Source organism: Tyto alba, unplaced genomic scaffold, assembly GCF_018691265.1.
Source record: "Tyto alba isolate M040663 unplaced genomic scaffold, T.alba_DEE_v4.0 Super-Scaffold_22, whole genome shotgun sequence".
In the NCBI taxonomy this organism is placed as follows: domain Eukaryota; kingdom Metazoa; phylum Chordata; class Aves; order Strigiformes; family Tytonidae; genus Tyto; species Tyto alba.
This window is the reverse complement of record NW_024881296.1, coordinates 7,605,147-7,616,094: the sequence shown is the minus strand read 5'-3', so window position 1 is coordinate 7,616,094 and position 10,948 is coordinate 7,605,147. Positions and strand designations below refer to the sequence as shown.

At 42.2% G+C, this 10,948-nt stretch overlaps 1 long non-coding RNA gene across 1 annotated transcript; it reads right to left on the bottom strand.

The window, feature by feature from the left end:
- Window positions 1–732: 732 nt before the first annotated feature.
- On the bottom strand, window positions 733–10,531 carry LOC116965566. Its single transcript, XR_004409473.2, has 3 exons — window positions 10,449–10,531; window positions 9,207–9,274; window positions 733–3,378 (listed from the first exon to the last, which is right to left on the bottom strand). It is a non-coding gene; the product is annotated as an uncharacterized LOC116965566 (long non-coding RNA).
- Between the last annotated feature and the right edge of the window lie 417 nt (window positions 10,532–10,948).

Sequence of the window (10,948 nt, the reverse complement as noted above, 5' to 3'; positions counted from 1 at the left end):
CATCTACACCTTTCTTGTTCAGGAACCCTAGAGATAAATTTGAATGAAACTCTATAAACGAGAAAGCAAGCCCTGCACCAGTTGGGAACAGGAAGGACCACAGCAGGAAGACAAACTGGAATCTCTTGGTCAGTTTTGGTTTAATACCTTGTACTTTTTTAGATAGCTCCACACAGTGCCCCATTAATTCCTCTAACCTGGTCTCACTGTGATTCCTGTGACTTTACTGGCTTTCCCTCTTGTGTCAGCAGAAGATATGGGAAAAGAGGCATAGTTTCTTCCTCCACAGGATGTGACGTGCATCACTCTCTGCCTTAACGAGGATGCTGTTCCCTGATGTGATCCCTCTTTCATGTTCTCAGGGATCAGACCCACTTTTTAATGGTGACTTGCAACAACGCCTGAGATTCAGGAAAATTCCCCGCTCAACTTCGCGCATTTATTTGTCACTACTGAGTGTGAGTTTTATGAAAAACAACAGGTAACTAACATTCCTTAGTATGTTCTCCTGTGATTTTCTGACAGGAGATGTCTTGCATTGTTACACAGAAGTTCAAATGCAACCCCAAAACTTCTACCACTTATAAACAGAAATCATCGGCACTGAACTCATGCATGAGTTTATCACTTGCAGTGCTCATCCTGCTTTCTGGTGCAGGTGTTGAAGCATACAAAAATAAAATTCCACATAAAATTCATGCTACTAATCCATATCCTATTTTAATCCCATTTAATAAGGCCTTAGTACATATTACAGTCCTTAGTTGTTTTACCAGTGATGCCTACTATAAAGAAATCAGATACATTGGCACACTCGGGTTCCTTTACCCTAATCCAGTGACACAAAATAAATGACAAATTGTTAAGAAGAGCTTCTGATGGCTTTGCATTGTCTGATTATCACAAGATCATGGCTGCAATGCACTAAAAAGTCCACTCCATAATCAGTATAATTAAAACCTTATGTACAGCTTCCTGTTTCCCCCACAGAGTAGTCATTTGTTAAATTGCCAGATAAGGTTGCTGCATCAGCTTTGCATTTCAGCCTGATTTCATGGTGCAATAAGGCTCGCCTGATCACCCTCTGTGCTTGCTTGTGTGTAGGTGTGTCAGCCCTTGTCTAATAACTATTGTACTAAACAGCCAATTTCAATCACATCTTTGGAGGTCTCAGAGGTATTCTGGTCCTGTACGATTTACATCAACAGAAAACTATGTGGAGGAAGTATTTTCTGTACATGATTTTTCTGAAAAAATTGTAAGTACCATCCACTTTATTAGATGTAAGGGAATCCACACAGGAGTCCAATTAAGCTTTATTGGTCCTCCGGTTTACCAAACTATTTGTAGGTAACATGATCATCCCACATGGACAGAATCATTGCAAAATAAGGAAAACAGGGACCTCCACCGGGCTTCTAGACCAACCAACTGGATAAATGATACTGTGTCATACCTGATAAACATCTGTCTAATCTGTTAAAGATTTCCAATCCTGAAGTCTCCCCAGGCAATTATACGAGCATACATATTTATACCCCATCATCTTGTACTACAGCTGAAACACTGTAATACATTAGTGAAGCTCTATAAAATATGGTTCAAAGCCTGATGTTCGTGGCTGCGTGTGCATTTGAATTTACAGAATTCTAGGTAAAGGGAGGAAGGTAAAACAATGCTGTGGCATTGATTTCTCTCAGGGACATGGTAATTGCATAAAGGACTCTGTTAATTATAGCCACCAGCTATCAACAGACTCGGAAAAAGCCAGAGCAGCATTGCAGCAATTCGGTGCCTACCATAGTCCATAGCTCTTTAAGCTGATAGCATTTGTCATGTCTAAGAACCGATTTTCAAAGGTAATGCCCCAGAAGCCCCCTGAAATAAAACAAGGGTGGACTTGGCTCTGAAAGGTCCTTCCTATGGTGAGTCACTGCCAGAGCACTTTCCTCCGGCGTACCTTGTTTTTAATTGATGGCACTTCTCAGAAGGTAGATCTATTGTACATGACTCGCTCAACTTCAGAACCTTAATCCTAGGGAAGCTACCAGCAAAGCTTCCTTCAATTTATGTTGGAAAAGATGTGGACCAGCCTTAGGAGCAAAAAGTGCAGCATATAGGCAAAAATATGCTGTCCAATAAAAGACTCAGGAAGGTAATTTTTTCTCAAAACACCAGTATCTATGTTCCTAGTTAAAGGGAATGGATCCGGCAAGGTAAAAATTACTGTCTTTGTGTAGATTTTTCACTGCCTAAATCTGAGCTTACATTTGGAGAGTTATGTGGTAATTTTAGACACACTTGAAAGCAGTGCCTCGAGAAGGACTGGGAAGACTGGGAAATGCAGTCCTCTCTCTTTTCTCTGGTTTAAGGGAGTTCCAACTGCTCGTTCTTTTGCTTCCTTCTGAGCTGACACCAAACTTCAGGTCACAGTCCATCTCGATGTCTAGTTTGTGTGTACATACACCATAAGGTTTGAGAAGTAGATGAAGCAATATCTATTTAAAACAAAATCTAAGGGCTTTTCCTTGACTAGATCTTAGCTCTGTGCCTCTCCCAACCTTTCCCTGGGAGTGAAAAGTGTAGTGTGAAATTCTTTTTGGTGGAAATCCTTGGTTCCGTTTTCAGCATCTTGTGTCTTAAAATCTAAAAGCTTCTGCCACTGCAACTTGGCACGGCTAGCTCTACTTCAAGGGGCTCATGTTGGTTTCTATCAGGTTTGGAGCTGCCATCAGCCCGGCAATGCAAAAGGGTAATTCCTCTAATGAGGGAGATGACTTTATAGAACAAGGCAACAATGCTATTCATACTCTGCTCTCCCTAAGCCTGCCTTCTTGCCAAAAAATGACTAAATATTTAAGCATAACATAACTTTTAAATTGTTTGTGGCATTTGGAGTTGAAACTCTAAGCAATAATTATGCTAATGAGAAATAAAGTATTTTCTTGGCAGCAAAATACTTTTTTGTTGGCATTGTTGTTGACTTGTTTATTTGTTGCTTTCTTGTCATCAGTACTGGCTTCTGTTTGTATGCAGTGAGTTCCATTTACAGCTGTCCTTGAGAAAACTGCTGCAGCTTCCAAAAATTGCTTTCCTATTTCTTTTCTTCTTGTTTCAAAAGTAACAGCTTTTTGTCTTTTTAGGCCTTTGACGACTGCATGCCACGTAGCTATTCCCTGAGAAGGGTAATGACTTTCTCAGCAGCACAGGAGAGCATTGCACCAGGGGAATAGATGTGGGGACTTGCGTTTACAACAGATACGAGAGAAATGAAGTGCCCATCCACAGAGGCCTCAGTATTGGATTGAACAATCACTTTCCCATTGCAGTTCATAATTGCACAATGAGCAGGAGGAAATGGAGTAGATCCAGGGGGATCTGCAAAGGAAGAAAGTAAATTCTCAGCCAGAGCTTGCTGACAAAGAAATGCTCTTCTTCAGCTTATACATTTTGAGCATAAGCAGCAGCTGTATGTAAACAAAGCCATTTTCCTAGGGAAGCCCCTTGAAAAACTGGTGATTCAATTCTGCTTTCACTTACTTGAGTGGACCAGCCCCAGTGGCCTCCTCCAAAGGTGGGTCTTTGCTGAGCTGGACACAGGGAGAGGTGAACTAGGGTGGGAAGGCAGGGGAGGAGAGGCTGGGCAGTTGCACAGTGCATCCCTGCAGCACGGTGTGCATCGGCCACCGCTGCAAACACCAGCAGCAGAAGAGCTGCAGCCCTCAGAGCTTCTGCCCTGCCTGGTTTAGGGCTGTGTGTAGATGCTCTCTGCCTGTAGAGGAGTCCCACCTACTCATGGGGGATCTTTAGCCTCCCGGCGCACCATGAGGAAGGGAAGCATCAGTTCATCCGCGGTGGAGTTGATGACTCAGTTTACGTAAGTGATGGGTCAGAGAACTGACCCACTCATTAGTGTGATCTGCACGAGCCAGAAGACCCCTTGCTGTGGGAGCAGGGTCACAAGGTCTGTGGAGGGGCACTGTTGTACAAGGGGGAATCTTTACAGAGAGCCTTTAAAATGGAAGTGAGGCTGGTTTCTCAGTTTCCCCTCTCACATCTGTGGATAAATCACAGCAGGTTTTTGGCATTTTTTATTAAGATACAGCTCTGTACCTTAATCCAGTGACTGAGTTATCCTGTGATGCTTGTTTGAAATAATATAAATAGAAAGTGAAAACTACTTTACTTTTTTAAAATTTATAGAAGTTCCTGTGATTCTGATTGTATTTTAATGGAAGGTCTAATTAGTGGGTAATTGAGTTAAAGGTGAGATACTGATAATGCAATGTATTAAAGCTCAAATTTTAAACTACTAATACGTGTGTAGCTGTATAGAAATGAGTACGACACGCAGTCTCCTGGATCTACTGTCTCCGCGTTGCATCTCTAGCATGCAATAAATGACATTCTTTTCTTTTACTCTTGGAAAGATTGCCGAAAAAATCTATTACTTACCAGATCAGTGAATCAATAGACATTATTTTTCTCCTTGTGCTATATCTGCACTAAGCACAGCAAGGAAAATCTGCCTCTCAGTGCATGGAAGTTCGTGACCATTAACACAAAATGATCACTATATAAAAGCTATATGTTCCAGCACTTTGTGTTCCACATCACTGTTTCTACACCTTTGTGTGTACTTGGTGGAGAGTTGTGGGGTTTTTTAATAAAGAAGATATCTGCTTTCCAAAATTGCAGCATCTTCTGTAATTACAAGAGCCACAGACTGACCAAAATAAACCTTGTTGCTTGCTTCAGGGTATATTAGAAGCAGCTTTCTCAGGGCCTGGCACTCGGCAGGTGTTTCTGAGAGCTGCCCTGCTGCATTATGAGCAGTTGCTGATAACAATCCTGCCACCCCAGCGTGTCTGCTGCTATATTGACACAGCCTCACTGTCTCCTTGTTGGAGGATCACACCTATCCAGGGCACACTAATACAGGGAAAACCATGTCTTTGTACAGACACATAAAAGAAAAACAACCAGGAATCATGCGGATGCATGTAAGAACATACACTTCTCACCGACAAATATCAGTGCAGGCACAAACCCACCGCAGATTAAGGCTGTACTCCCTGATAGATGCATTTCTTACTTCTGCATGTTGGCTTTGATTCTTTTCTCCCTTATTGCTTTACGCAGTAATTATACTGTGCAACACACCTGTAATGCTTCATACTTGAAAAACAAAGCAAAACAGAGATCGAGGGAGCAGGTCACCAGCTCCATAATATAGCGACACATGTACAAGATGAAAGACATTTCCATGGGGCTTGGAGTGAGCCACTGATGTATCCCAATTCGTTCCTTGGTACTCAGGTGAGCAGAAAGGAAGGGAGGAGCTAAGAAATTCCTGCCACATCAGTATCTGTTTCCTGCTAACACCCAGCCCAAGTAATTGGGTAATTGTTTACACCAGTGCTCAGTGCTTGTAAAACTGGTTTGTCCTCAGCTGCACTGCAAATCCATTTTGCACTCATAAGGAACTAGCAGATGAAAGCTCAAGACCAGCACATTTCTATCTGCTTTCACGTGTCATTCATCAGTAGCCCCACACCTCAGAAGCCTCAGGATTTTTGTTTTCAGCTACCTGCAAGAGGCAGGTTTTGTGTTCAGCTGTAGGCTACTCAAGAGATCAGCCTCACGGCGAACTGGTGTCCCTGTGCCAGCCTTCTGAATCCTAAAGGTGATATCTCAGCCTACCACCATTGATATATCAGAATTTAGATTTCCTCAAATGTGTGCCTTGAAATGTAGCCCAATTCCAGAACAAGAAGCTTACTAAAGTTATTTTAACATAAATAAAGACATTACATTGCTTTTAGAAAAGCAAAGAAGAAAAGAGTGATGTGGGACTCTATCCCAAAGTCTGAATTAATTTTTAGTTTGCTACTGTATGAACATTGGGATGATTGGTTTTGCTGAATTAGGCAGCTTTCTTTCGGTTTCAGGAGTCTGTGAATCAATTTTTCATAACCAAGTAGCATGATGTCTCCTAAATATACCAAGTTCCTTGGATATATTAATAGCCATGGTTTTTATTAATTTAAAAGAAGGATGAGGAGGAGGCAGGTGGCAGCCACTGGACAAATAACCTTCACAATGTGGAAAATATTAAGCAGTTTAAAAGATGCTGGCTGTAGCAAGATTTTTTCTAAGCACTGCTGACTAGCTAGGAGATAATTCATACTCGGTTGGATGAAGCTGCACTTGATTTGTGCAAGACAATGAAGGGGAAATAAGGCAAGGAAGTATGACCTGTTTTTTTGTTGTTTTGTTTTTTTTTTAAACCAGAAGTGCCAAGGTTAAGTCCACCAAGTGTTTTCTTCATGGTGAAGAAACTTCCTGAAAGATGCCTACCTGCTCCAGGTGGCCAGGACTAAGCGACTCTGTGAACAAAGTCAGGGTGCTCACACACGGGCTGCCCCACTCCTCGCTGCCCGGTTTCTGCCCCCGCACAAGAGGCCCATGAGAAGCAAGGTCAGAGCCAGCAGAGCATCTCTCTTCGGGTGCCTGTCTGTGTTTTCACATCCTACTTTTCCACATGCAAAGCTGCAAGATCTGGATGTTCATTAGTCGTCAGGGTTTATAAACGGCACACCTTCAATTTTTGCTTATTTTGCCTATCTCTGCCTGTTGTTTTTCTTTACATAGCAGTGTCTAGCTTGTATTTTCTTTCTTTTTAAGATACAACATTTCCATCTAGGATTTTCCATCCATTCCCTCTTACACAGCCTGGACAACTCTCGTATTCTAAATCTAAAAGTCTTTTGAAACTTTGGGACTCATCACAGAAATGAAATCTCTGGTTTATAAAGGTTATTAAATTTCTGCACATCATAAAATGCTCAGATGAAATCTGCCTCATCATTAGAGCTGAGCAAAGACAGTTTTATTTCACAAAATATTTAGATGTTTCAAAATGTGGTTTTCCTCCAGTTCCGAACGGTCCCCTTGTACTTCCAAAGTTTCTACAAACTGGAACAGCTTACACTGAGGTGGACCAGGAGCCCCGGAGGCTGAAGAGCTGCTGCCCTGCGAGTGCCCAGAGCTACCCAAACTCCTGGCTCCCCCCACAGCCACCCAGGGAGTGAAAACACAGTTTGTGCGTATGGGAGGTGGGAGACAGCTACTGTCAGATGGAAAAGTGGCTTCTGAACAAGAGTTCAGACACTGATCAGGTTTTGTGAAGAATTTTATACATAATATTAATCAAACTGATGTTGTGGCTGCTGAGATTATTTTTGAATATATAGTACCTTGCAGTGCTATGGTTACATGTGAAATCTAAAAAAAGTCCACTTCACTTGAAATCTACACAAAATATTTCAGCAGATTTGGAGATTCATGACTGCAGAAACCACCTATGCTCAGCAAAATCTCATTCTTAATTTGGTTTATGGAACCATAAATTGATTGTAAAGTGTGTATGCATATATACAGTAAGTTATACCTGCCTCTTTTTTACATACTGTAGTGGATGTGAATATTAAAAGATTAGTTTGAAAGAACACAGACTGTAACATGGAGGAGAATATCATGAAAGGCCAGAACACTCTTCCTTGGAATTTAGTCAAAGCCAGGTTGGATTTTGATATTCATCTAGTTGAAATGAAGCACATCTAAACTATTCATTCTTCTATCTGTGGTTCATTTACTAGTATGATTTTATATAATCTTGACAGCTTGAAAATATATTCAGGTACTTATAAATGCCTATCAAAGCACCTTAGCTTTTGATGTACAATGACCCAATCTAATCTTTGGCAACTGGATTTAACTATGTCAGAAAACAACAGACCACCACAGAACTCCCACTGTTGAACTTTGCCAATTAAAGGTCTGTCTCTCCTAATTTTTCTCCTTCTGCAGAAATCAGAATTGAAGCATATGTTACTTGGCATCTTCTCAGGCATTTCTGTGCCAGATGCAAGTTTCCTGAATACACAAAAGCACCCAATCTTTACCAGAATATTCAGTTTCACATTATATCTGATCAAAAGTGACAGTATGTGAAAAAGTGTTACATATTTATTGTTTTATCCTTCAGCTCTGAGTACTCTGTATGTGCCCTTTGCGTTCATAGCAGGTCTTATAAAGATGTCCATTGGTTTCATAAGTAGCACAATAACCTCCAAAGGTTTGTAGGTATGATTTAGACAAGTGTGCTAGGATCGCACTCGGCAATTATTTTGAGCTGGATTTCAGCCTTGCTGAAATGAGGACAGATTAATTAGACTTGGACTCTTCAGCTGAAAAGAAGAGACAGCTGAGAGGGGAGATAATAGAGGTTTCTAATGATAACTGAAGTAAACAGAGAACAATTACTCAATCTTCCACCCACTATGAGAATTAGAAGGCACCCCAATTATCAGGCAACAGGTTTAAAACAAAGAGAAAGAAATACCTTTTCTCATAACATCTAATTAAACTGTGAAACTAACCGCTCATGGAAGTTGCAGAGACCAAATGTAAAAATGAATTTTAAAAGGGATCAGGCAAATTCATGTCTGATGACATCACCAGTGGTGAGGGAACGTGACTGTCTGGATACAACCTCTGGCTCGGAAAGACCCTAAAAAAGACAGTAGCTGGGAGGGTACCACTTTACATCTGCCCTGCCTTTTATGCTCTTTCATAAGGACCTGTTGCTGGCCACAGCTGAAGGCAGGATGCTGGGTGGACCTTTGGGATCACCCAGTATAGTTACTTTTATATCTTAACTATGGTCTTCATAATGCTGCCATGGGATGATTCCAGGCACTGGTATCATGAGCAATACAGTCATAGAAGGTCTGTGTCAGATGCTGAGCTCCCTGAGATGCTGAGGAGCAACTGGAGGAGTCCATCATGCCCCCAGCAGTGCAGCTACCCTGAGCTGGGTACCAGGGTGCCCAGTCCATGTTCCTGGGACAGTCCGCCTGGGGCCTGGCCTACTTCTGCACAGCAAAGTCACTGCACTAGGACATGAATTCCAGCAAACACCGTGACAGGAGAGTCACCACAACAGCATCCTCCTGCCCCAGGCAAGATGGGGTCTGCGGCCTCAGCCAGCACCGTCATGTGGGGAAGCACATCCCCACTCACCTCCTCAGGACTTTTATTATAATCAAAGACCATAAAGGCAAACTGTAAAATTGATCTCTTGGTGGAGAATAATACCACTTAGACACCGGGTGCACTGCACTTACTGTCTCAGTCCTTACCTTTCAAACTCTTGCACAGTTCTCTGCTCCACCAAATTCTGGCACATTATAAACTGGAAAAGGCACATCTACACACAAAAAGGCACAGCAATCAGCACATGTAACACATTTGGTTTCTTCTCAAATATCACCAACTGGGAGGAAACAGGGACTGTTTAACCAGCGTTACTGCTTTGTACCTTCTGCTGCCTGTGACTTTTTCCCTCCTGAGAAGCGTACCCACAGGGCACAGTCTTCCATTCAGTAGAAATAAAGTTGTGACAGAATCAAGAAGATTATCTCACATTAAAATTAAATTTGTTTCATTAAAAGAATGAAAGAATCTCTCTAGACAAAACAAAAGCTTATTTCTCATATAATACTTTAAGAAAAAACAAATTCTTCTAAGCTGTGGAAATCACTGTGGAACCAAAATGGCGCAAACTTCAAATACGGGACACATCACCTCACCAAAGTGACAGAAAGTGCCCTTTTAGGAGCTCACAAATCAGAGAGGAGAAGAAGCTGGAAGACACAAAATTGAATCAATATACTCTCCTTCTGAATGAAGGTTGGTTTCATTCTAGTATTCTCTTTCTTTTTTTTTTTTTTTTTTTTTAAAAAAAAAAAAGAGGGAAAAATGGCAACAGAACAGAAAAACTGAAAGAAATAATATAGTTACTTTCCATCACAGTTCTTTCAAAGCTGATTTCAGATCATAATTTGCCTGGAATTGCTTCTTCAACAGTCCCTTGATTTTCTGTCTGCTGTTCCAGGTTGAATGAAAGACGAAGTTGCTGCTGGTAAAATCAGATTTCTCTTTTGTAAGTGTGCCAACTTGCACTCTCTGCCATCAGCAGACAAGCCAAATCATTCTTCTGGGGAAATATGAATTTCCAGGCAACTCAGATGTTTGAAGCCTCAGCATAATAATACCAAGGCCAAAAAAATAAATGTAAGAAGTAAAATAATCCCTTCTGTAGCATCCACAAAGACAAAACAAAGAGATCACAATTATATCCTCATCTACCTAATTGAAATCTATGCGAGGAAAGCGTACAAGGAAATCACAAAATTGCTAATGCTACAGCTTATCTATACAGAAAAGGTTTACCTTTTGATCCAGTGTAATTCTATCAATAGATAGGTTGCAGGTGATACAACCTTCTGTGTGGCAATCCAGATTACCCACCCACTCCACCCCGGAAAGGAAAAAAAAAAAAAAAAAAGATGAGTGTGCCAGGCTGCGCTGTCTCTGCCCACCTTCTGCCATTTGCTTCCCGGGAGGAGCTCCAGCCCAGCTTGCTGCCCGTGGAGCTGGCCCAAGCCAGATGGGACCAGAAGCGTCTCCACGGGAGTGAACACGGCAGGCGAGGCTGCAGGACCGCTCTCCAGAGCAGGCTGCGGAGGCTTGATGGGATCCCAACCACAGCTGCATGTTTGGCCTCTCTGCCAGAGAGCACTGCCCGTGCAGCGGGGTTGGGACAGCAAGGCGTAGCCCCAAACCTCCTTGAAGTCTGCAACGAGCACTCCTTTACTGTCATTTTTAACTAAACAGCCAGATTTTGCATGGAAGCAACTGAGAGGCAAATACATGTAGTTCCCCTTTGCCTATTCCCCTGTAGCAGGCAGTAACCTCTGGCAGAAGAAGGGCAGCTGCCTGCAGCTGGAGGGGTCGGAGGGGCAATCCCAGCTTCCAGCTTCATCTGCCTGGACAGCCGCCTGCCCGTGCCCGGAGCCGGCCGGCTGTGTCTGCACCTGAG